Source organism: Camarhynchus parvulus, chromosome 1A (genome assembly GCF_901933205.1).
Source record: "Camarhynchus parvulus chromosome 1A, STF_HiC, whole genome shotgun sequence".
NCBI classification, from domain to species: Eukaryota; Metazoa; Chordata; class Aves; order Passeriformes; family Thraupidae; genus Camarhynchus; species Camarhynchus parvulus.
The window spans coordinates 47,166,762-47,190,240 of NC_044586.1; positions in this window are offsets into that span (position 1 = coordinate 47,166,762).

The window sequence follows — 23,479 nt, forward strand, 5'->3', positions numbered from 1 at the left end:
TTTTAAAGAAGTATATCAATCACTGTTCCAAGAAAGGTAAATCAGGATTGATTTATTGCATCAAAGATGCACTAATACAGAAAACAGAAGTATGAATTATATTTACAAACCTCAATAGGTCCTGTGAAAAACTATACTTAATGCTAAATTTATTATAATACCCTGTGACCATTTGCCCAGCTTCTCCAGAGAGAGCTACTTCAGCTTTACATAATCTTCATTCTTTCACTCCTAAAAAAAATCCTGAGGGGCGCATTTAAATGAATAAATGAATTAAAATTTATAGACAGAAATGTTCATAAACATGATGGACCTAAGAATAATGAATAAGGGTTAAATAATTTATGGCATTTCATTTTGCCGCATTGTCAAACTGTGACAATAACAGATTTGTTTATTTCCATGTAAACGCAAATCAAAATATGACAAGACTGAAACAAACAACCAGCTGCAGCAAGGCACAGGGATCATTCTGCTGGTGGGAATAATTTTAAATACAGTAACAAATAGCAGATGTAGCCATTCAAATAATATTTCATTCATTCCTCATTACTTAATCACTCCTTTTTTTCATTTGCTTTCCCCTAGAGTAGTAGATTTTAGTGGCCAGAGGGATCCATGTTAATGTGGGCTTATCTACTAAACAGCAAAACTCAAGGAACTTCATCCACTTAGGTAGCCGTTGGTGACATCTGCCTTTTCATCACAGCATTTTCCCAAGAATAGGTATACATATCAAGTTGGATATGCATTCTTTTATTTTCTCAAGGTATTAAATACTAGCCAGTTTTCAGCCTGAAGCTCAACAGTTACATTAATGTGACCTTACACCAAAATTAGGAATGGACCTTCCTAGTGCAAGTTGCAACCTGCTCAGTCTGTGTGTAGATGTTATACTGTTCTGTGTCTCTCTGCTGAATTAGCCACCTACCTTACAGCTTCTAGATATAGGTTTTCACCCACATAGTAAACCATTAGCTGCTTTTGAGTCACTGATGGAATCTACAATAAATTGGAAGTTGTTAATTCTTCTCACAATTAAAAATGTACCTCATCTCTAGTCTGAGTGGGTATGTTTTCAGCTTCAAGGCACTGAGTTTTTCTATACCTTTCTCACTAAGTTCATCTTTAAATATTAATTTTTCATCTATCTATCTATCTATCTATCTATCTATCTATCTATCTATCTATCTATCTATCTATCTATCTATCTATCCCTTCATTTTCCCTTAAGTAGACTAAAAATGCCAAGTTTCTTCAGCATCTCATATCACCTATCAACAGTTGGCTGGCTAAATCCCCACTATCCTCAGACAGTGATTCCAGTCTCCAACAACCTTTAGACATCTTCTGTGTGCCTTTTCACTTGGCAAAATCTCAGCACAAGCATCTTGTCTCATGGTAAAGCTACTCCTTTGTCATGCTTCTGGCAAAAACCTTAGGCTGCTGATCCTACATTGCTTCCCTATTTCTTTCCCTGAGTCTGTCTGCTCTCTCTTATTCTCAGCAGAGTGAATTAGCCTTTTGTCAGGTCTGAGCTGCCCCAGCCAGATTGCTTTGGGTCATCTCAGCAAAACTTAATAGGACTATGTATGTATTAGGCTGCATTAAAGCAGTAAATACTTAATAAGCACTTACAAAGTTATTATGATAGTGGTTTTAATAGAAATACCACCTACTCCATCTAGTCTAAGTAAGCAGTGATTTAAACCTTCAGAACATGTGAAATAAAAACAGCAACTTCAATACATATCAACTATGTCAAATATGTATTACACCTGAATTACTATTATTATCCTTGTAGAAGTTTCCTCATGAAACATAAGAAGCAGATGGATTTTTTTTCTATCTATATTCCTGCTACTTTAAGATTCAAAATAATTTGTCTGTGTCAGTCTGTGAGAGTCTGAGTTTTTATCTATGTATGTATATTTAAAGCTGAAACACCTTAGAGAAAAATAGTTTTTATCAGTTTTAATCTACAATCACAGTTTATGTCAGATATGCACAGAGGTTAGCAGACTAAACATTTACATGATTTGAATAAACAGCCTTACAAAAAAGATTGTAGAAACCTATTTTGGAAAAGTGAGTTTGTAAATTTTGTGAACCAGTTCTAGAAATGGTCTGATAGAAGAAAACAACCAACTTAAACACACAGCAATTTTGAACATGCTGGTTAATGATTTAACTACTATTTTTTTTCTAGGTCACCTATGAGCCAGCAGCCACATATTTCCCAAGATGATTTGTAGTTCATTGTTCATAAGATATTTACTTAGATGCTTTATATAGTCTCAGACTAGGAAAGGGTTTCATTAACCAAGAAAAATACTGAAATACCGGTAGCAGGGCTGAATACTGGAAAAATATCTATCAGAGGCAGCAGCATGGTTCTTATGCAGAACAAGAGACTCATACCAGATTTTGATTAACTTGATAAATTGAGAGCATTTGAAGAATATAAAAGTAGACTTAATTAGAAATGCCATTCACTTGTTTATGATCTCAAAGACAAACAGCAAAAAATAATATACTATGTTGGTGTTATGACAGCAGCTAGTGCCTTCAACAAAATTCAGAATAGTACAAGACTAAGCCACTCAGGCCATTGCTAAATTACAAGAGTTAAGTCACCTCACTACCTTGAAGCTGTTCAGATAAATTAGACTTGGGATAAGAACAAAATACAATAGCCTAACATACTTAATAACACATAAAGCTAAGCTCTTTCATACATACATTATTTATTGTGAGACACAAGAAATTAAGAATGTCCAAAGATGGTATCAAAACTGGCCTTTTGAAACTCTTCAAATGTGAAAAGGAAAAAAGACATTTTAAATTAATATATTGCTCTTTAAGTATAGAGGTGTTTAAGCTTGTCTGTTTGGGGAGTAAATGAAGAAGCTCATTGATTTAAGAGCGTCTTGTGTACTTTTAAAGACAGACTTGCAAGATTGTACAGAATGTATAATGATTACTATCTACTACCAACAAAATAAAGCTATTCACAGAATTAATGTTTGACATTTGTAAGGTCAGATGAAATTGTGACGAACATTGAATCTGACTCTGTGAACCCCAGCACCCATCGCATTTTGCAAAGTAAAGTATTTCTGCATTGGTGTCATAAAAATGGCTGATATAGAGCTTTAAGAAATCCATTCAAGCCATACAGCAGAGTCTTGTTTGATATATTTATTACAATGAATACAGCAATGACTATTTAGTATTTGGCAAATGGGAAATTATTTGATTTCTTGAATTTTCAGTGTTCTGTTGATATTGCTATGCTAATTTAGAACAGAATATTTCAGTTGTATAGGGTCTATAACAATCCTCTAGTCCAGCTGTTTGACTTCTTTGGGGCTTACCAAAAGTTGAGACATGTTATTAAAGGCATTGTCCAAATGGCTCCCGGACACTGGCAGGCATCAATCTCCTCTCCAGGAAGCCTGTTCCATGTTTAACCACCATCTCAGTAAGGAAATTCTTCCTAATGTCCAGTCTGAACCTCCCCAGTGCAGCTTCAAACCATTCCTGTGTATCCTTTAACTGGATCTTAGGGAGAGAGAGTAGCCCTTCCCTTCCCATCCTGGGGAAGCTGTACAGAGCATTGAGGTCACCCCTCAGTGTTCTTTTCTCCTGGCCTGACAAGCCCAGAGTCCTTGCCCCACAGGACACTCACTCCAGCCCTTTCACCAGCTTTGTTGCCCTCCTCTTCACATCCTTCTTAAACTGTGGAGCCCAGCACTGCACACAGCACTCGCAGTGAGGCTGCTCCAAAGCTGAATAGAGTGGGATAATCACCCCTTTTGCCCAGCTGGTGCTGATGCTGTGTTTGATCAGCTCAGGATGGGGTTTGCCCTCTTGGCTGCCTGGGCACACACAGCTGACTCGCGTTGATCCTGCTGGCAGCAGCCCCCTCAGATCCCTCTCTGCAGGGCTGCCCTGCAGTCACTCTTCTCCCAGTTTATACTTGTGCCTGGCATTGCTCCATCCCAGGTGCAGAATCTGACAATTGGACTTATCAAATTGCATCCAATCAATCATTGACCAATGCTCCAAATTATCTAGATCTCTCCATCACTCGAGAGTCAGTAATTTTTTTATAAATGCATTTACTGTGTATCTATTAAGCAAAAATATGTAGAAATCAATCAGGTTGGTGTGCTTTTGTGTTTTGCAGGTACATAGTTTTTATGCAAAATTGTACAGTATTATATCTTTTGCTGAGAATAAATCCTAGCATGAACATCAACTTTGTAATTTTTGTAAAGACTTGAAATTACAGATTCATTATCATGAACATACATGATTTATAGAAAGCAGAGTTATCAAAGCATATGCTTTTCTGCAACCCAAATGAGATATCTATTTTCTAAACTTCTGCTGTTTGCTGGAAATATTGCATGGCGGAAACCATCAAGGGAAGTACTTTAACTTATAATATTTGCAGTTTTCTGTACCATAACAAGGCTTAGGTGGTTTTATGGACCATGTTTTCATTAACATGGTGCAAATCTCTATATTTCTGTGTTTGGGTCCTGGCATATTTACTGGAACAAAATTTATTTTCTGTGATCAAGTTAGTGGACAAATTCCATTGCTTTCTTTAAGCACTAGCACCAGCAAGGATGACTTCCTCAGCTTTAAAATGTTTGCATTTGTAAACCAAATTTCTCAGTCTCCAAACAGCTAAGCCACTTGAGAACATGTTTTTTGCCATATTTCACTATTATTTTCAATTGTGATTGTGATCTAATCTACACCAAGGTAAGAAATTTAAGCTAAAACCCAACATGTTGCAAGACTAAAAATAAAGCTAAATAAAGTACTATGAAAATCCATGTCTGAAGTTTGATTCCTGGTCTTTTTAACAAAGGCAGAAATGCTTTGGTAAGACTTACTTCATATAACTTTAGTAATCTAAAATTTAGATATTTTGTATAAATTAAAACATTGAAATTTTTGAATGAAACAGTGAATAACTAATGAAGATGATTCATCCCATCCTAAAAAAGCATCTGAGATAGGCAGATAAAATTTGTTTCTGAAGACTCAGATGGTGACCACATATTTCCAGTAGAGGTAGCCTAAACATCTCAATTAAAATGTAAGAATTTTCATTCTGTTTTCTATCAGATGTCTAAAAGTTGAGATTCTTAGTCCAACAGACTTTTCTTTGCTTTATTTATAGTCATTAGAGATACAAAAATAGGACAGTGGGGGGTTTTCTGCCTACCTTGATAACTTAAATGGAGATATTGATACAGAATTGTCTAGGTTGGAAAAGATCTCTGAGATCATCAAGTCCAACCATTAATCTAGCAGTGCTAAGTCCACCATTAAACCATTTCCCTAACAGGGTGGTATCCTCTTCAATGATGAGCTTGGGATCAAAGTTTTAGGAACTAGTAGATTGCAGCATAGCAGAAAATGAAGCAGGAAAGATTATTTATTTGACTCAGTATTATGTTAATTTTTAAATTGAGAGATTTACTAAAGAATTATGTATTCAAAATTTTACTTTCTTTGGAAGATAAAGTGTTATAGAAACCCTGAAATTATTTCTAGAAAACATTTCTGTCTAGTGGCAAGAAGGCTAAGGAAATATTTCCAATTACATAACTTGATGGATGTCTTGTCCTGGAAATCTGGAAAGGTTTTTATTTAAATAAAAAATGAACAGTAATTTTTATAGTCAGTTAATTAATATGTGAGAGCATACAGCTCTCTGGAGTCACCTGAGTAGATCTTCACAATTAGCCAAATCCAGCATCACCAGGCTCCTCAAAGGTACTCCTCTGACCTGAAGAAATGTCCGTGATTTCCAGTAGTAAATCCTGATTGTGATCTCAGGTGGCTTACAAAGATGCTTCTGCTGACTCAGTGCAATTCTGCTTTAATTAGGATAAATACAAGATCAAAGGTTGTTTCTCTCAGGAAATAAAAAGATATCAGAGATTTTTTTTCTTTTTTGCATGAAAGGTGCTTAATAAGATTGTGATGGGAGTTGTTTGGTACAGTCTAGACCAACTCTTGATCAGCCATTTTGGTCTGATCAAAAAGCACACTCATTCAGATCTGAATGCTGAAATAGTTTTCTCTGGGAATTCTACTGTACTGAATCCTGTATGTCCAGCAAGGTTTATAAAAATATCAATAGTGACAATGGAAAGATCCATAAGAGATAAAAATGGTGGTGAGTGCAAGATATGTTCAAAGGTATGGGATGAAAATAATCTCCATGAGCAAAAGCTGCCTTAAGATTTCCATTACACCGCTCTGTCATGCACATTGTTTTCCAAAAGGAAAATGACTGCCAAGTGCTGTAGAGTTGGTCTGCATAAACTCAGCACAGCTTTTCCTGGGCATTCATTAGAAGTCTCTGCCTATTTTTTCTGATCTGAAGTCAACAAATTAAAGGCAAAACTGTACACATGTATTAGCCCTACTGAGCCACTCAAATATCTTTTGCTCTGCAATTTTGAGGCAGAGCAGGAACAATATTTTCAAGTTGAAGGGTCACTTTTATTTCCACCAGGTGTTCATGAACTGAATTCTTGATTACTTCTTGCTATGCCAGTGTAAATGAAGTATTTCCTTTGTCCTGGGCAAGTAAGTTAATTTGAGTAATACTGTGTTTAGACTAATAAAATATTGCAAGGATTGATATAAGACTACCTTCAAGTGCATTTTCTTTGCTTACTTCTCCCACAGTGCACATACAGTTCAGTTGATCCACCAACTGGCCAATACTGCTGAGAGGGAAGTAAAATTGCAGAGAGGTATATGTACAGCCCCAACTCCTCCCCTGGAAATCTCTTGTGGGAAGCAAGAGTGGCATTTGAAGCAATGGATTACCAACTCAGAGAGACACTGAGAAGCCAATGTTGGTGCCAGAAACTATCTGTGAAGAAAAAAAATAGCACAGTATTAGTATCATCTACAAAATGAATATGCAAGGAACAGAATAAAGGAAAAAACAATCCTCTTTCAAGTACTGGAATTGTAAAATATTTTTCTTTTTAATTTATTACTGTGGGGATAGTCTATTGGAAATGTAATTTTGTTTTCCCTTGGGAACAATGCCATAAAGGATCTTCAGTGATTTGCTGCCATCTGTGCTAGATATGGAAAGACACACTTAACCATCAAAGCATAATTTCTGAATACACTGAATAATCAAAAGTATTAAATCTTGCATGCAGACTAAAAAGATTAAAGAAAAAAGGCAAAATGCTTCTACATTGTATAAAAATCTTTCCCTATTGTTAAGAATTCAAAAATTCTGCATTTCTAAAACCTGTATTAAATAGCAAATTTGTTTAGAGTGGGAATAAAACCATGGAGAAAAAGATGTGAAGTGTGTTAGTTCTTGTATAGAAGTGGTCTTGAAATAAATTTACAGATATTATAAATGTAAAAATTATTATTTTAATTTAATTTAGAATTTAATTTGTAAATGTGAGAAAGATTGCAGAAATATTTTGAATGTATAATTTAATCACATCCTGTTTTAACTTTTGTTTCCATAAAGGGATAATTCCAGAGGAGGTGATAATACCTCAAATTCAGTGGAAATGCTGCACAGTGAGGATTACTAATCTTTGATCATCTATTCAAATGGAGCAGCCTTGAATGGTAGATCTGCCAAAACAAGGCAGAGTCTTCTATTTTTTATTTTAGGAGGATATAACTAAGAAAGAGATCATCAGATGGAAGACTTTGATCACTAGAGGAGTTTGCTGAGGGAGATATCTCACAAAGTGGAACTTGGTGGAAGGCATTCAGAAAGATAAAGGAAGATGAAGCAGAAAAAGGAACAGCAGAACATGCTTTCATGGTAGAAAAATGCTTTTGAAAGCAACAAGAGTGGCAAGTATAATGGACTTTCAGGTAGGCTGTTCAGCTTAAAACTGGGGGAAATAATAATCTTTTTCCAGTGGAGCTGAAAAATTATGCTTAATTTTTTTTCACAAAATAATAAGCCAGCAAAAGCCCCAAAACCCAGCCTTATTTTGAATTTCCCAACACTCCTATACATCTTTGTGTTAAACACAAAATTTACTATGTGTATTATTTCTAAATATTTTTTTAACCTTTTTACATTTTAGACTGATTTTTAATCTAGTAGTTCACATATCTCCCTGACTGTTTTCTGAATGAAATTCTCCATGGATTTCTGGATCTCTATTGTGTATTTTAAGTAAATTTCCTGTTTGCTGAACTAATTTCACCCAGCTATAACCATATATTTCTCTCAACTCTTTCCTTTTTACTCTGTATTTATTCTTTACTTTTAATTCCAGCATGTTTAAATCTATTTTCTTCTGAAATTCCTATAATAGTTGGGATTTTTCACTGTCAAAGTACCTTAGTACCAAAGTGGGATTTTTCACTGTCGAAGTACCTTAGTACCAAAGTGCCTCTTTCCAGGTGGGCAGTTAACAAGTTAATGTTATTTATACCTTTTGTAAAAACACTCTAGTGATTTATTTAAAGTAGCTTCCTAACAAAATAAAACAATTAATTACAACTTGTATTGGGCATAAAGCACCATCATTGACAAACCTAAAATTTTAAAGCCATTACTCCCATACATGACAAAAAACCCTAGATTACAAATCAGTCATTTTTTTTGGCAGACTTAAGTCATTGTAATATAGAAGCACACAGCTGGAAAGCAGCTTGTAAAGTTCCTAGGAAGGCTGGCAGTGTCACAGAGGGTCAGCACCTTCCAGGAAAGGGGAAGTCAGACAGCAGATCAGAAAGCCAAGCCAGGGCAAACCAAGTCTTACCTTTGTCTCCCATTCACATGTCAGTTCCAGCTGGATCTGGGGGCCCTGTTCACAGCTGTTCCTGCCTAGAGAGACAAAACAATGTGTGCTGTAGGGCCTTTTGCTATCATGCTGCAATCAAAACAGAAATGCAGTTAAGCAGTTTCCCTTTTGTTCTCTGTTTGGTTCTATTAAATCATCTCTAGCAGATTTTACTCAGCGGGCATAAAACCAAACATTTTGCCTCTGGAAGAGGAAAATTTGCACCAACTCCTGGATATTTTCAACATAATTTCTTGTGGGGAGCAAAGTCCTCCACCCCCAAGGGCTGGACATTACTCTGATTAGCAAATTATTTTGGGTTTGTTATTTGATATTAACAAGTTATTTTGTTTGAAACTTTCCTTTGTTAAAGAAAATAATCTGTCTTAAAAACACAACATTTACAAGGGAGAACCTCATTTTTGAGAAAATACAGTGTCCTTAGAGGAAGCAGGAGTCTGCCCAGGGTAAAGGTAAATTATTACAGTTTTGCACCTACAATAAAAAGGTTTTGCATTAACAATCTAAATAATGAAATTCTGTTGAAACTGATTTTACTAATTAAAATAAATTATTATGCAGAAAAACAGTTTGCTGTGCCAAGAACTGGTGTAAACATTTTACGTTGTACAGTAGTTACACTTGCTTTCTAAGAAAGATAAACTCAGAAGTCATCCTCATATATTTAAGCCTATGACAATGAATTTCAATTATTTTAATACTTCTTTCCTGATTTTTCTCCGAAGCTTACTATAGAATTGTAGCACTCTCAAATGAGGTGCTCAATAGTTTTGTGTTATTGGTTTCCTGAGAAGCAGGTGTTGGGCAGAGACATAAGTGTGTCAATCTCAGAATAAGATGACAATTTTTTAAAAGTGCAGTTTTGGGCAGACAAACCCAACATTTCCCAAAATCAAAATTAATAATTATTATCAAAATTAATTCTTGTCATGCTGCTTTTTATATTTAGCTGTTGGGAAAAAAAATGGAACTAATTCTTCAATTATGTCTTTTGAAAACAAGAGCACCAGGCTCATCACAAACTAGTAACAAAATCTTTTGGAACCTGCTTGCAGTAACCCTGGGAGGACCAACTCTTGCACAGTCTCCTTTCTACCTCTAATAATCTGACTTTGACTTTGAAGAGTCATGCAGAGCAGCTCAACATATTTTCAAGTCATTCACCCAGTCTTGAACAGCAATCCACTTTGCATTACCATAATCTGATCTCAGAACCAGATGGTGATCTCAATGCAGTTTTCTTATGACTATCACTGATTTACAAAAATAGAAATGCACAATATAAACATGAGATCTTTCCTTTTCACTGTTCCTTATTTTATTTCCCACAGGTTTATTTAACCTCCCTGTTCTCAGTAGCTTCTCAAGGTCTTTAAAGGACACAACAATGCAATCACATACCTATCAACTCTTAGAAACATGTAGTAACTTTTTAGGAATGTTGACTATTTAAAACACCAGGCAATGCAATTCTTGTCTTGTCTCCATCATGATCAGTACCAGAACACAAAGTATATTCTAAACTCAGGGACAGAGCTAGAAGAGGAACTTTGAGGTCAACACAAGTTTGAAAACAAGACTGGGTTTACTTTGCCATTCAGCACTATGCCCACTAAGTCAAGGTTAATTTGAGAACTGCATTTGCATAATACTCATAGAAAAGACTGTGATGTAGATACCATATTTCCATGGACAGGATGCTAAGTTGCACCTTTTAGTGAACTGGCAGCAAAACTGTGTCTGGAAGGGACTAAGACATCCCTTCTCCACCACATTGTATAGGGCCCATTCTCAGGCTTTCCCTCTGTCAGGATGGACATATTCCTCTGTGCTGGCTTGCTGATCAAATTGTAGAGATGCAGATGACCCAGTCCAAAATCAGGCTGGTTTAAATTATAATGTTTTGAGACTCTTTATTCCAGGACTTCACATGATGGAGTTTTTGTCATCACTTTTTTGCTGAATTCTGCAAAGTTGTGCAAAGTCTGCTCTGAGGTTTGGTCCTTATGTCTCCAGATAGAATTACTACAGGAAAAAAAAGCATTCAACAGTAACTATGGGAGGAAAAAAGCATCAGGCAGAGAGCAAATAGGACAAAGAAGAGATTGAGAAATTATCTTCCTAATAAAATACTGAAACAAATATTAGAAATTAAGATCTATGAGAATTCAAAGGTTAGAAACAAAGTCAAGAACAATAGCCAGTGCAAATGTTTGAAGTATAAAAATGGAAAGTAAATTTAAATTACTCTGAATAAGATTACATTTTCATTTAACAAAGGGAACTAAATGAGATGAGTGTAACTTCAGTTTGGTAGGGCATTTTATAAAGTGTGTTACAAAATTAGACTTAAATAATTAAACAAATTGACACCTGTCCTGGTTTAGGGCAAATTTGGCAAGAAACCTCCGAACAGGGTCCTTCCAGAAAGCAAATTCAAGTGGCCTCTCCTCCAACTGGTTCGGGAAAAGATTTCCTTGGAGAAAAGTGGAAAAAACCTGTTTATTTAACAAGCAAAGTATTCACAAGCATAAAAATTGAATAATATTAGACAACAAAACCTCTTGCTGTTCTGAAGAGATAGCAAATTCAGAAAGTCCTTGTCCTGGGTTGTAGCTCAGCTCGCTCACTTTCTTATCAGTCCCTCTGGCGCTGGAATGCAGCATCCGGGCCCTGGGGGGCCACCGGTGTGAGCTCCTGGTTTCTGGATTTTCAGTACAGACCCGGTATGAACAATTCCAAGAAAAAGAAAGACCACGGTCCAGGGAACTTCTGTCTCAGCTAGCTAAAAAACTAACTAAAAGCAAAAAGAGCTCTCTCCAGCTGTCTGTCCGTGCTGCTGACAACACAGACCACAAGAAGGAATACAGGGGAGCAAGTGCAGTTTCTGAAAACAAACTCCGCGATTCTTCTCTCCCCCTTCTCTCTCAGAACCAGTCTTCAAGGTGCAGAACACAGTATTCAGCATAAACAGAACAGAGGACTGGGGATACAAACATCATAAAGTCACCCCAGAACACCTCCACAACTTTCTGCTTGGCGCAAGCCTCAGCCCAAGGCAGCTTTTAATACTCTGCCTAGGGTTTTGGTTCTGCCTAGGGTTAGGGTTCCAAAAACCACAAAGCCCAGAGCTCTAAGCACACTGCAGCTGCAAAAGGCATGTGAAGGGGAACACAGAACTACCACAACATGGCTCCCTCCACACCTTTCTCCTTGGCACCAGCCTCATCCCCATGCGTCTTTTACTGCTCCTCCTAATCTGAAGGGACTCCCTGCTTATGGGCCTGCTAAAGCATTTTGTTCCAAACCTGCTGTGAGTACAAGGCATTGACTCTTCTTTGCCAGATGAGCGGCTTAATCAGTCACGCACATAGTCAATTTCATTTTTTTCTGTCTTTGTAATGTTGGAATTTTTAGCTTCCATCTCTTTGGAGTAGAATGGATGTTATCTTTTTCCCTAATGTAGTAGATTAGATGTGGTTTTTTTCCTTCCTTTTCTTTTTGGAAGTGAGAATTTAGTTTATATACTTCAAAGACTTTCTCTAAGCATATGACTTACATGTCTAAATCCAGAAGAGGCTACTGACTAAGAATCCTGGTCTCCAATAAGTTTGCAAATCTGCTAGAAGCCAACTTGTAGAAACATGCTGCTCTATTGTCTGTCATCCTACTCAGATTTCTTGTGTTTTTGAGCCCCAGTTCTACATGTCCAGGTCTATCCTTGAATAACATCCAGATCTCAGGGGTTCAACTTGTAATATCAAACAAATTCTGCTCCTGAAGCTGACTGAATAAAGTTATCTTGGGAGCAACCAGCTTTAGCAGACTCAAGTCCTATTGTGGGGCTGAGGAAAGGAAAAAGACATTTTATTGCTGTTTATCTCAGATGTTGGTAAGGGAAAGAAAATCACATGCAACTGTAGACTAAGCTTTAGAAAAAAAATCTGGTGAATTAATGTGGTTTATTTCATGAAACCTTTCCCAAGGGTACCACTGCTACTTTTTCATGAAGGCAGCATGGAGGCTTGTTAATTGAACTCAATCTGTTTAGTTTATGTAAGAGAAGGTTAAAAGGTGACTTGATTATGCTATTTAAGTAACTGTACAGGAAAGACATTTCTGGTGGTAGATGCATTTCTAATCTAATAGGAAAAAGTGTAATGAGATCCAGTGGTTAGTAGATGAGGCTAGACAAATTTGAACTAGAAATAAATTAGAAATTTTAATGGTGAGAGTAATAGATCACTGGGAAAACTCAGCAAGGGTTGAGGTGAGTTCTGCATCATGTGAAGAAGTAAGATAGGATAACTTTCTTAAAAATATGGTGAAAGTCATACGGAGATTATTAATATAGAAATTGCCCACTGCAACTCCTTGCCCTGCATAATTTTAAGAGGTCAGACTAGATCATCATTATGACACCTTTTATACTTAAAATACATGAATCAATAGATCACAGAAGTTATTTGCTACATCTTTACTTCAGACCTCTTACTCCATACACTCACTATTTACATGTTCTGAAGAGAGCAGCCAGGACAGAAACTACTGCCCAAACTGAAAAGACAATAACTCACAGAGCAGGAGGCTTTATGAAAATGCAGATGGTAAAGGTTCTAATCCTTGGATCTTCTGATCCATCCTCAGGCTTTGACAATATCTTGACAGTTACTTAAAATCTCTGAATCTTCTAATTCAGGAAAAAAATATTAAGGCTTACACTGTTTTAAATTTAGGCTCAAATATCTGCCAGCTGCAATCTTTTCCCCCACTGCTAAGAAGACAAAGTATACAGGGAATGATGACAACCCATGTGTGGGCTAGAAAAAAGGCACAGGCTGCCTTATCAGTATGTCTTCAGAAATGCAGAGAATACTCTATCAGCACATCTTCTTTTAAGCAATCTACAAGGAGGCTGAAAATATCCTGACCTCTGCACAAGACATGGCCCTTGCTGTATTAAACAGAAAGGGATATTACTGACAAGATACATTAGATAATAATGTATTAGGTGGTGTGACCATTTCTTATTTCATTTGTCCAGAAAAAGCCAGATTAATTATTTCAGCCACTCTTCAAACCTGGCAAAAAGAACATATTTAAAATATGTTAATCTTTTTTCCATTTCCAGATACTGAGTCCAAGGATTTATGTGAAAAGAAATGTAAGGGGGGAAAGGAATAATAGAAACAATATATTGGAGAAAGAAACAATAATATTGGAGAAAGACATTTTCTATATTAGAAATGTATTTAACATAAGATCCTGCTAGGTGTCTTGGTAAGGGTCTAACCTTATTTATCCTTGTTGTCCATACCTATTGAAGCTGTTCAGTCTGGGATACCTTCTTTCTTTTCCTTTTAACTCATATTAGTTTTCTAAGCTGAGCCAGCCCTTAGATTCATGTTGCTTCAGGAGCAGGAAGAGATGAGACTTGCACATATGCAGCTCTAGCATTTCAGGTCTCTTCACCAGTGATGCAATTTTTTTTGTTCATACAGCCCACCTGCCTCCATACCATTAATCCCTGCTTGTTGTCTTCTTGCTGCTGGCACTTTCAGAAAGAGAACAGCACAATGTAAGTTGTACAATATGGAATGAATGTGCTGCTCAGAACAACAGAAAAAATGTTATCAGTTAACAGAGCTACAGGTTATGGTGTTACTAAAATGCCAAATGTGACTCTCAGCTCTCTGCTTTTCACCAACATGAGAGCAGTTCAGTCAGTTATCACATCTGGCCATTTGGGGTTCTCATGCTGCTCAGAGCTAATCCCGTCATTTGTTCATGGGGATAGGTTATTTGAGAGTTTTTCTAGGCTAAAGAGCTTACAATCTGGTTCACTGTGTTATTTCCTTAAAAGAGACAAAAAATTGCAGAACTGTACATTGCAGTGTATCACTCAACAGCTTTACAGTGTTGTGTGGGTAAGAGGGATATTTTAAGTAAGGTGCTCTACTACTACAAGAAAAATCATGATATTATAATGTCTGTACAGTTCTAAATTGTAATTTCACTTGCTCTGTAGAAGTGTCATATCCACACGATTATGCTTCCCATGTATTCACAGTCTAGGTTTTTACTCTGCTGTCAAGCATATAGCTCTGCTGGCTCTTGATAGGAAAATAATGATGATGTGAAATAGATTTCAATCGTTCTAGTGAATTACCTATACAACAATTATTTATTAAAATCCATTTAAACAAGATATCATTAGTAGCAGCACACATTTAGAAACTAGCTTGGTTTTTGAACTGTCATGTGAGTGACATGACTAATTATTTTACAAACACATACATTTCTTCTGGTTTTCATTTTTATGAGGTTGATTTGTTATGGAGTGTAGGTGCATCAGTGAAACACAAAAATCCCACAGAACCCCACAAAACTGCTTCAATAGGGGAAGTCTCTAATACAACAAACTGCAGAGACATCAATTTGATTATGTGAAAACACCCTGCTGCATCTCAAAATTCTGTTTTGAGGGATACCAGGATCTGCAGCCTAGCTGTTATGTCATCAACCATTTTCTACAGCTGAGATGCTTTTCTTGGATAGTGGATGTGCATCAAAAAATGAGTAGACAGCCTTATGTGCCTTGAATATAGTCATTGATGATGATGAATTTCTGCTGTATCAGAGGTTTAGGGAACTGATTGGACCATTTTTCTGCAACAATCCTTTATACAAGATAATCTGAGAAATTACCTTTTTTTTTGCTTACAGAACTAAAGGTAGCTATTTTGCACCTGGAAATTGAAGAGCTTTTTTGCCATCATCCTTGAATGTTACTGATGAAAATATTTTTTTGCTGCTAGATGATATTGAATGGATGCATTCATCATTCCTATAATTTTATCAGATTTATAATGGAAGAAATAAAGAACAGGATCTAATATTAATTATCCTTTCAATTCTTTCTTGTTGCTTCTCTCTTCTTTTTCAATTAAAACAAAACACAATTGCAAAGTTTAATTCATTATTTAGTCAAAACACCACATAGTAATATTTTCAGCACAGAAACACTGGTTTTTGAAACTTTTTAATGTGTTTAAATAGCTTTCACTGCATAAGGGTAACAGGACATTAAAATATTTATATAGCTAACAGAAAACATTATGGAAAGTAAGTCAGAGCTCAGAGCATTTGTACTATAAAAAAATGGTAACTTCTAGATGTATATGATTTATTAAGATAAACTTACAATGTTCAGATTCTCACCTTAAAATGTTTTTTTTTTACTTTTAAGACAATCTCTCAGGTGTTGGTGTAATTTTATTAGCCATAGTTTGGGGCATGGCAGCCAGCCAGAGAAGCACTCAATAGTATTTCCTGTTCACCTGACCATTCTCTTGCAAAATGAAGAGCTGATATACATAAAGCTAGAAAATTAATCATTCATAGAATCTGTTTGCATTGAATTTGCATGTTATTCTATACCTCCAAATGGTAAACAAAAATATCTGCTGTGTTTTGGACACTGTGTATCTGTATCTTTGAAATTGGCAATTTCTCTCTTCTGCCTTTGCAATAATTTCATTTTTAAGACATTAACTTTCCTTCTTAAGGAAATTTACTTCACAACAATCTTCTATTCTTAGAAACACAAAATTCTTACCTTAGTTAGTACCATTTAAAAGTACTATTCTTTCAAAAACATTATTTGTAAAGCCTGTAGTTATATTTGAATTTTAGCAATAACACTGCAAGCACTGATACATAGTGTCTTCTGAATCATTAAAACTACAAAATGATAAGTGTTCATTGCTGTTTGTATTCATTAAAGTAACACGTATAGTACTGGCTTCAAACAAAACTTGATTTCCAGTGAACATCAGAAATTTTTCAAGAAAGAATTTATGTCAGTGTCTTTCTGGATTAAACTACTTACTATTAGAAGTAACCATCTCATTTTTCTTCTAGTTTTTATTTTGTACTTAGTAATGTTTCATACACAGCTGATGAAAACTTCATTTTTTACACTATCACTGTTTAGCTTCCAAAGGTGTTACTCTAACAACAGATTCTAGGAACATCTTTAAGGGACTGTGATTCATCATTGCAGAGATTTCATACTGACATGCTCTTCAGGGACAAACTGTCTTCTATAGGATTCCTGCAGGCCTTGACCTTGACTTTGACCCTGACTTTGACCTTGACCTTTCAAGGCACTGAACTTCTCAGTTTTCTTTCTGTAAAATTCTTATAGTAGTGCTGCTTTTTCTTAGTGTGCTGGAGGTCTTTATGACAGCATTTGCATTCACAGTATTTACTGCTGTAAATATCACGCTCAGTATGAGAGGAGGTTTAGTTTTGACTGGGGCCTCAAAGGGTTTCTGCACTAAATGTACAAGAAGAACCCTATATGTAGATAAATGTAGACAGATAGATTAAAATTACATAGCTACTCAATTGTAAAATGCATTCTGTATGAATCCAGGACATCATTACAGAAAATTTCTACTCATGGTTTTGGGTTCCTACCTCATTGCTCTACCTTTTGAAATTCACCATTAGTCATGGTGACTAACAGCAGGGGGAAACCTCCATGTCATGCAATATTTACTGCACAGATCCTGTCAGCTCTCCTTGGCAGACTCTGTGCCAAAATCACCATCTACACATGAAAGAAAGTGCATGCATTAGAAGAAGGGGATAGAATATAGAAGAGAAAGAAATCATCCATCCAGCTGAAAAGAGACATTGGATGGAGAAGATAATTCACAGATAAGGCATGAGAGAGGTTTAAATTAGTTTCTTTCACTGGGAAGTTTTTGAGACTGGTTCTTAATTTTTTGTTTTTCATCAACTCAAGGCATGTGGAGAAAGGTAGATTCACACTGCCCTGTACTGTGGAGGATGAACAAACCTTTGTTTGAGACTAGAGTTAAACCTTTCACTTTGTTCTGCAAAATTTCTAATTTAATCTGTTTTAGAGGCAGGCTATGATACCAGTGAGGATTGAATTAAATATATGATTCCTATTTACAGCATGCTCCCTCTGGACATTGGTTTGATAATTTACATCAATGTCAAATTTTGTGCAAGCAATCCAATTCCCAGAATATATAATTCTCTCCCTTGAATAATGATAACATTGCCTGAATATTAGCTGGCTGCTTTAGCTAAAAGTTATCACTACCATAAATGGATCCAGGAGCATTCTTCAGAAAAAAGTACAGGTAAAGGTGTCCATTTACATTTTTTGTATCCCTTAGTATTAATTTATTTTAGTTTCAGTTCATTCATTTATGTAGTAAAGCACGACGTACAGTATTTCATCATGCGATTTTTGTGATTAAAAAGTTCTATATATCTTTAGGGTGTAATTTTGTATTTTTGTGTGTTTCAACACATGGTACAATTTTTGACGGAAATAAATGGAATTTAAAGTTTCAAGATCAACTCCCAGTGCTTTGTTTGCCTATCAGGCAAATATGCACTTGCCTTTCCTAAGAGAAAGTCTCTGACTATGATTAGTGTTTTATTCTTTTTTGCAAACCTAAAGCCAATTCAAAAGGAAATACTCATATATTTCTATATAAACATAAGTATAGCCGGCATTTTAAATACCTACCATAAAGTGTCCCTGTAAGTCATAAAGAAAGCCAAACAAAATGCTATTCTATTTAACATTCTAGGCACTACAATTCATGAATAAGTTCAAGTTGCTAGCTCTTCACAAGAATTATGCCTTATGAAACTGTACATTTTTGTATAAAAGCCTGCTTTAAACATGAAATTAAAGCTGTTTACCTAGCATTCTGGTAGTCTGAGGGACAAGAAATATTTTGGAGTATGGCAATGCACTCACACTGTACATTTAAGATAGTGACAGACTGTATGAGTTTATAGCTTCCTGCAGATAGTGTGATTCATGTTCCAGCTCAATCAAAAATTATTCAAAATGGTAGATATATTAACAAGTCCAAAGTATTTCTGGTGTTTTGCAGAGCAGGAAGAAAGAGGGAAGGAAGAAAAAAGTGTGAGTAAACATTAATCTAAGTAAAAAGCTAAAATCACTTGGATGAAAGTTACTTGGGGTGACCTTCAGTTCAGCATATAATTAATGTGTCATCAAAGTTGAAGGCTTTTCCTCAATTGTCCTTTATAAAAGTAGAATAAATCCTTTCACCTGCATGCATCAAGTTGTCATAGGAGGACCTACAGAGTCTGTAGATATATTAATAAATTACTGTAATATTTTGCTATTTTTCTCAGTCTATTTTAGTGTACCACAAGAGCGGATGTGTCATTATGATGGCATAGATGTATCAATTATGTCTTTATGGCATGTGCCTGCTTCCCCAGAATGCCATCTATCCAATGACTACCACTGAGCTGTGTGTGAGAAGCTGAGGTATTGCACAGTGTATTCTGTGCTGGAAAACCCTCTACCTTGGGAAAATAAGGAAACCATGCAAACAGTTGAATAGATTGAGTGCTGAGGTGGAATATTAAGGAAGATTAGATGTGTTGAGCTTTCTGATTTCCTACATTGATAAAATTTCGTGTGTGCAAATGTCCTCGTCTACAGATGTTGGTCTAAAATTTGGCATTTAGTCTAATGTGATCCTGCAGAAGATAGAGGATGTATTTGGTCTTGTATAACCTACACTTATTCCAAGCTCAATTTCTTATTAAGCATGCAATTAAATCTCCTTCAATAGATTATTTCCATGTGTGTGAAATGGTTGCATATCCCTTGTTTATGTCAGTTTGCATCAGTGCCACTACTGACAAATACTAGGATCTATTTGAGTCCTTGATTTCTTAATTTCTTAAGTATGAGTTGGAAAGCTCCCCAGAAGTTGATTTTGGGGAAAACTTTTAGTGAAAATATCAGAGTGATGCACTGGTTCTGTCCAGGACAGAGCTGATTTTTTTTCAGTGGTGGGGAGGGGGCATGGATTGAGGGCCGTGGCTCATATATGGTTCTATTCCACTTAGCATCATTGCCAGGGGCAGGAGTAAGGGGCTTTCACTTCCCAGGAGGAGGGTGTTCCTTTGGGTGGGGAGAAAATGTAGCGGGGAAAAGCCAATAGACTATTGTCACAGCCTTGCCAAGTAAATTGTTTCATCTTATACCTTTTATTATTAATATATTGCTATTACTGTTCATCTTCTTATCATTTTGCTGTTTCCAGTAAATTGTTCTTATCTCAACCCCTAATCTTTGCCTTTTGTGCTTCCAGTTGGAGGGGAACAAGTGGCAGCATGGTTTTAGTGGGACTACTAAATTGAATACCATTTGTAAACCATGACAAGCAGATATAGTAACACGAAACTAAAAATCCATAAGAACAAACCTTTTCATTTTTTTAGAAGTAAAGTGAGATTATTCCTAGCCTCCTTCAGTAACTTCCTTCTTCATTTACTGACAAATCTGAAAATTGTGTTAGATGCCCATTCGAAATGTTTTTATGCAATTCCAATTTAAATGTAGGAGAAGGTCTAATAAATATGAGTGCCAAATAATAAATCATGAAGACCAGGAAGAAGGAAGGATGTTGTTGTGACAGGAGGTGGCTGTGTGTGCATCTGGGAGCTGTTCAAACGCGTTGTTACAGCTGACGTCACTAGATGGCAATGTTACATATGTTACATACATAATGGTTTCCCTTGGAATGCAACTGTTCAGTCTCTGAAGAAATCTCTACATGGTTGCTACTGTTGCTGTGCGATTGTTTTTGAAAAGTACCCAAGTCTACTTTTTTCCCCACTTTAATTTCTGTATTTGGTAACAAGAAACAAACATGATTTGTCAGCTCATATTTCTGGAGAAATGCAGTTTTGACTGCTTTTTAGGGTTGGTTTCATTTCATACGTGTCGAGGGCATGAGGGAAGCACACCAAGGCAAATTTCTGCTTAGTTGGATAAACTGGTTTATGAGAATTCTGCTAGCACATTGTAGGGGGCCAATGAGGGTGTCAGAGGCAAGATACTCCTTTGAAGACAGCAGCATTACCTATCTCCTTATCTCTCAACCTGTCATGTACCTATGAATGAGAGCAGATTCCTCCCAGTTGGCTAAGGCATTGCCAGAAGCACTATTACTGCACAGTCATCCCTCCCATTCTCCCTGTGGTAAAGAGAAAGGAAGAACCTCCAGAGAGTGAATCACACCATTGATGGGCTCTCAAAGTGCCTTTTTAGCTCTTTGGCTATACAAAGATTTTCTGAAGAGACCGATCCTAACCAAGGCATTTCACAGAGGTGCACAAGGGCAGTTCTGGGCTATAATAACTACATTTGTGCAGAAGTGTATACATTTAAAAATTATTTAGTTTTCAATTCAATTCTGGTTACCAGACCAGGCTTTTTAGGGATAAACAGAACAAAGATTGGGGGAGTATGGGGACAAGAAGGAATGCAACACTACAGAATAGACAAGACGGAAGATCAGTGAGAAAAGAAGAAGCAGAAGTAGCCTGAAGTCTGTGAATAAATAAAAGAAGCAGAAGGCAAACTGCTGCAGTGAGTCTAGCAATGTTCTCTGTTTGAGTTCTTCCTTTGCTTTAAGCAGTAATGATTTCTTTACTTTAGTCTGAATTTTTCAGGAGCCAACAGAAAACAGACAAAAAAAACATTAAACAGAAAAAGTATATGCATGGGAGCTTATGGGGAATGATAGATCACTGAAGCACTAGTATCAGAATTACAACATTCTATATGGATAGAATATCAAGAAGGCATAAATAGAAGTAAATACATTGCATAATAGAATAACTGAACTCAACTTCCTCCCAGAGGAATGATGGATGGCTGTGTCTCTTAGCTGAGCTAACTACAAGTCTTGTGCAGCCAATACAAATTCAGGGCCATGCTGGACAGGTGTTGGCACCTTTGAGAACACATTTTACATGTATTAGACAGCTGTAGCTTGCAAGCAGATTTTCTATTTCCTGGGTCCTGTGACAGCAGAAACCAGACTAGTGTAAAGCCTGAGAGAATTTGTATTCCTTAGAGATGAAAAGATAGAGAATATTGTTATCTAGACAGATGTAGTATCATGAGCAAAACAAAAAGAACATCTGAATCTCATTCCTTCTTCTTTGACTATGTGGATGAATAACTTTCTGTGAGTCATTTACCTGCTTCTTTTGTTACGTAGTTAGCCTTCACCTAAATTATAAAATTAAGACATTTATCCATTGCGTAGTTCTGCCTAACATTAAGACCTCGTGACATGATGGGCAATATTCAGATCCCATCATCTTGGGAATTCAGGATGTCACTGGCCTTACACAATCAAACAGTAAGTTCTTGTTCATCTATTGACTGTGTCCACTTAGTGATACATTAAAGAAGTAGATTAGGTATTTCCATAATGGACTGCAAATCAGACGTAAGAAAATTCACATTTGGAACAAATTAGTATTTCAATTAGTTTCTGTAGACCAACGCAGTGACTTCAGTAACACGTTATTTTCAAAGTGTGTTTCTGTCATTACAATGGAATGATGATAGGAAATGAATAGAGTTGTTTAATGGACTGATGTAAGATTGTAGCCTAATGGTATTCCAGTGGCTGGTAATATTCACATCATATCTTAAACCTTATGTATTTCTATATGATGTTGGAAAAAGAAGCTTTAAAGAATCCACGTTTCCAAGTGATGGTAAGACAAGAAACTCTGTTTAGTTTTTGTCAGATTATGACTAAGTAAAAATGGAGGCAGACAAATTACAAACACTGGAGTCTATGACAGCTTCATAAATAAGTCTGAAGTGTTAATCAAATGACTACTGCATTTTGCCTTCATACAGAAGTACATGAATTTAAGGTATATTATAGGTTGTACATAAGAAACCTTGTAAAAAAGAGCTCTGTCTATATATAAAATTAATAAGAAAACACTGCAGAATTTCTATTCAATGATAAAATTTAGTAGGTGCTTGAAATTATTTCAACTGCATTGTGAAAACATGGCTTCATATCTGGAATATTTTAATGGTCTCATGATATAAATTAGCCTCCGAGGATTCCTAAAAACTATTGAATTTTTGTTGCTGCTTTGCATTTTAGATCTCCACTTGATGATTGAAATGCACTTCTTACAGTGTTAAATAAGCGATAAAGTTCAGAATCTGTTGGAACTTCCATTAGTTCTCTGACTGCTGTTGCTCTAGCACTTTGAAAAGCTCACTGTAACAGCTGAAGTTTTCCATGCTTGGCTTTTTCCCCCTCTGTCATACATTTGGAAGTTTATAGAAAAAAATGTTTCGAATAAGAAGACAGTGAAGTTTAAAATTTTAAAAGCTGAAACACACTGAGACTAAAAAATGGCAAAGATTCACTGCAAACATTTCAGTTATTTCAGGAAATCTATGGGTGGTATCTATGTGTCTGAACATATGGATAATATCAATATATAATTTACTATATGCATGTTATTCTAAAGGTCTACTTTTCACAGATTACAATGATCTTTGTGATTTTGAGTAACTGCTTTGGAATGTCAAGAGCAGCAAACTTGACAGTGGCAGCTACCTAGCTGAGCATGATAATATCTCTATGTATCCACAGATAATTATACTTCAACTGCAAACTGGTACTGAGATATATTATTTTAGTAGCAAAATCCTACTTTTTAGTTGTTCCATCTGTCCTCTCAGAGACTTTTAG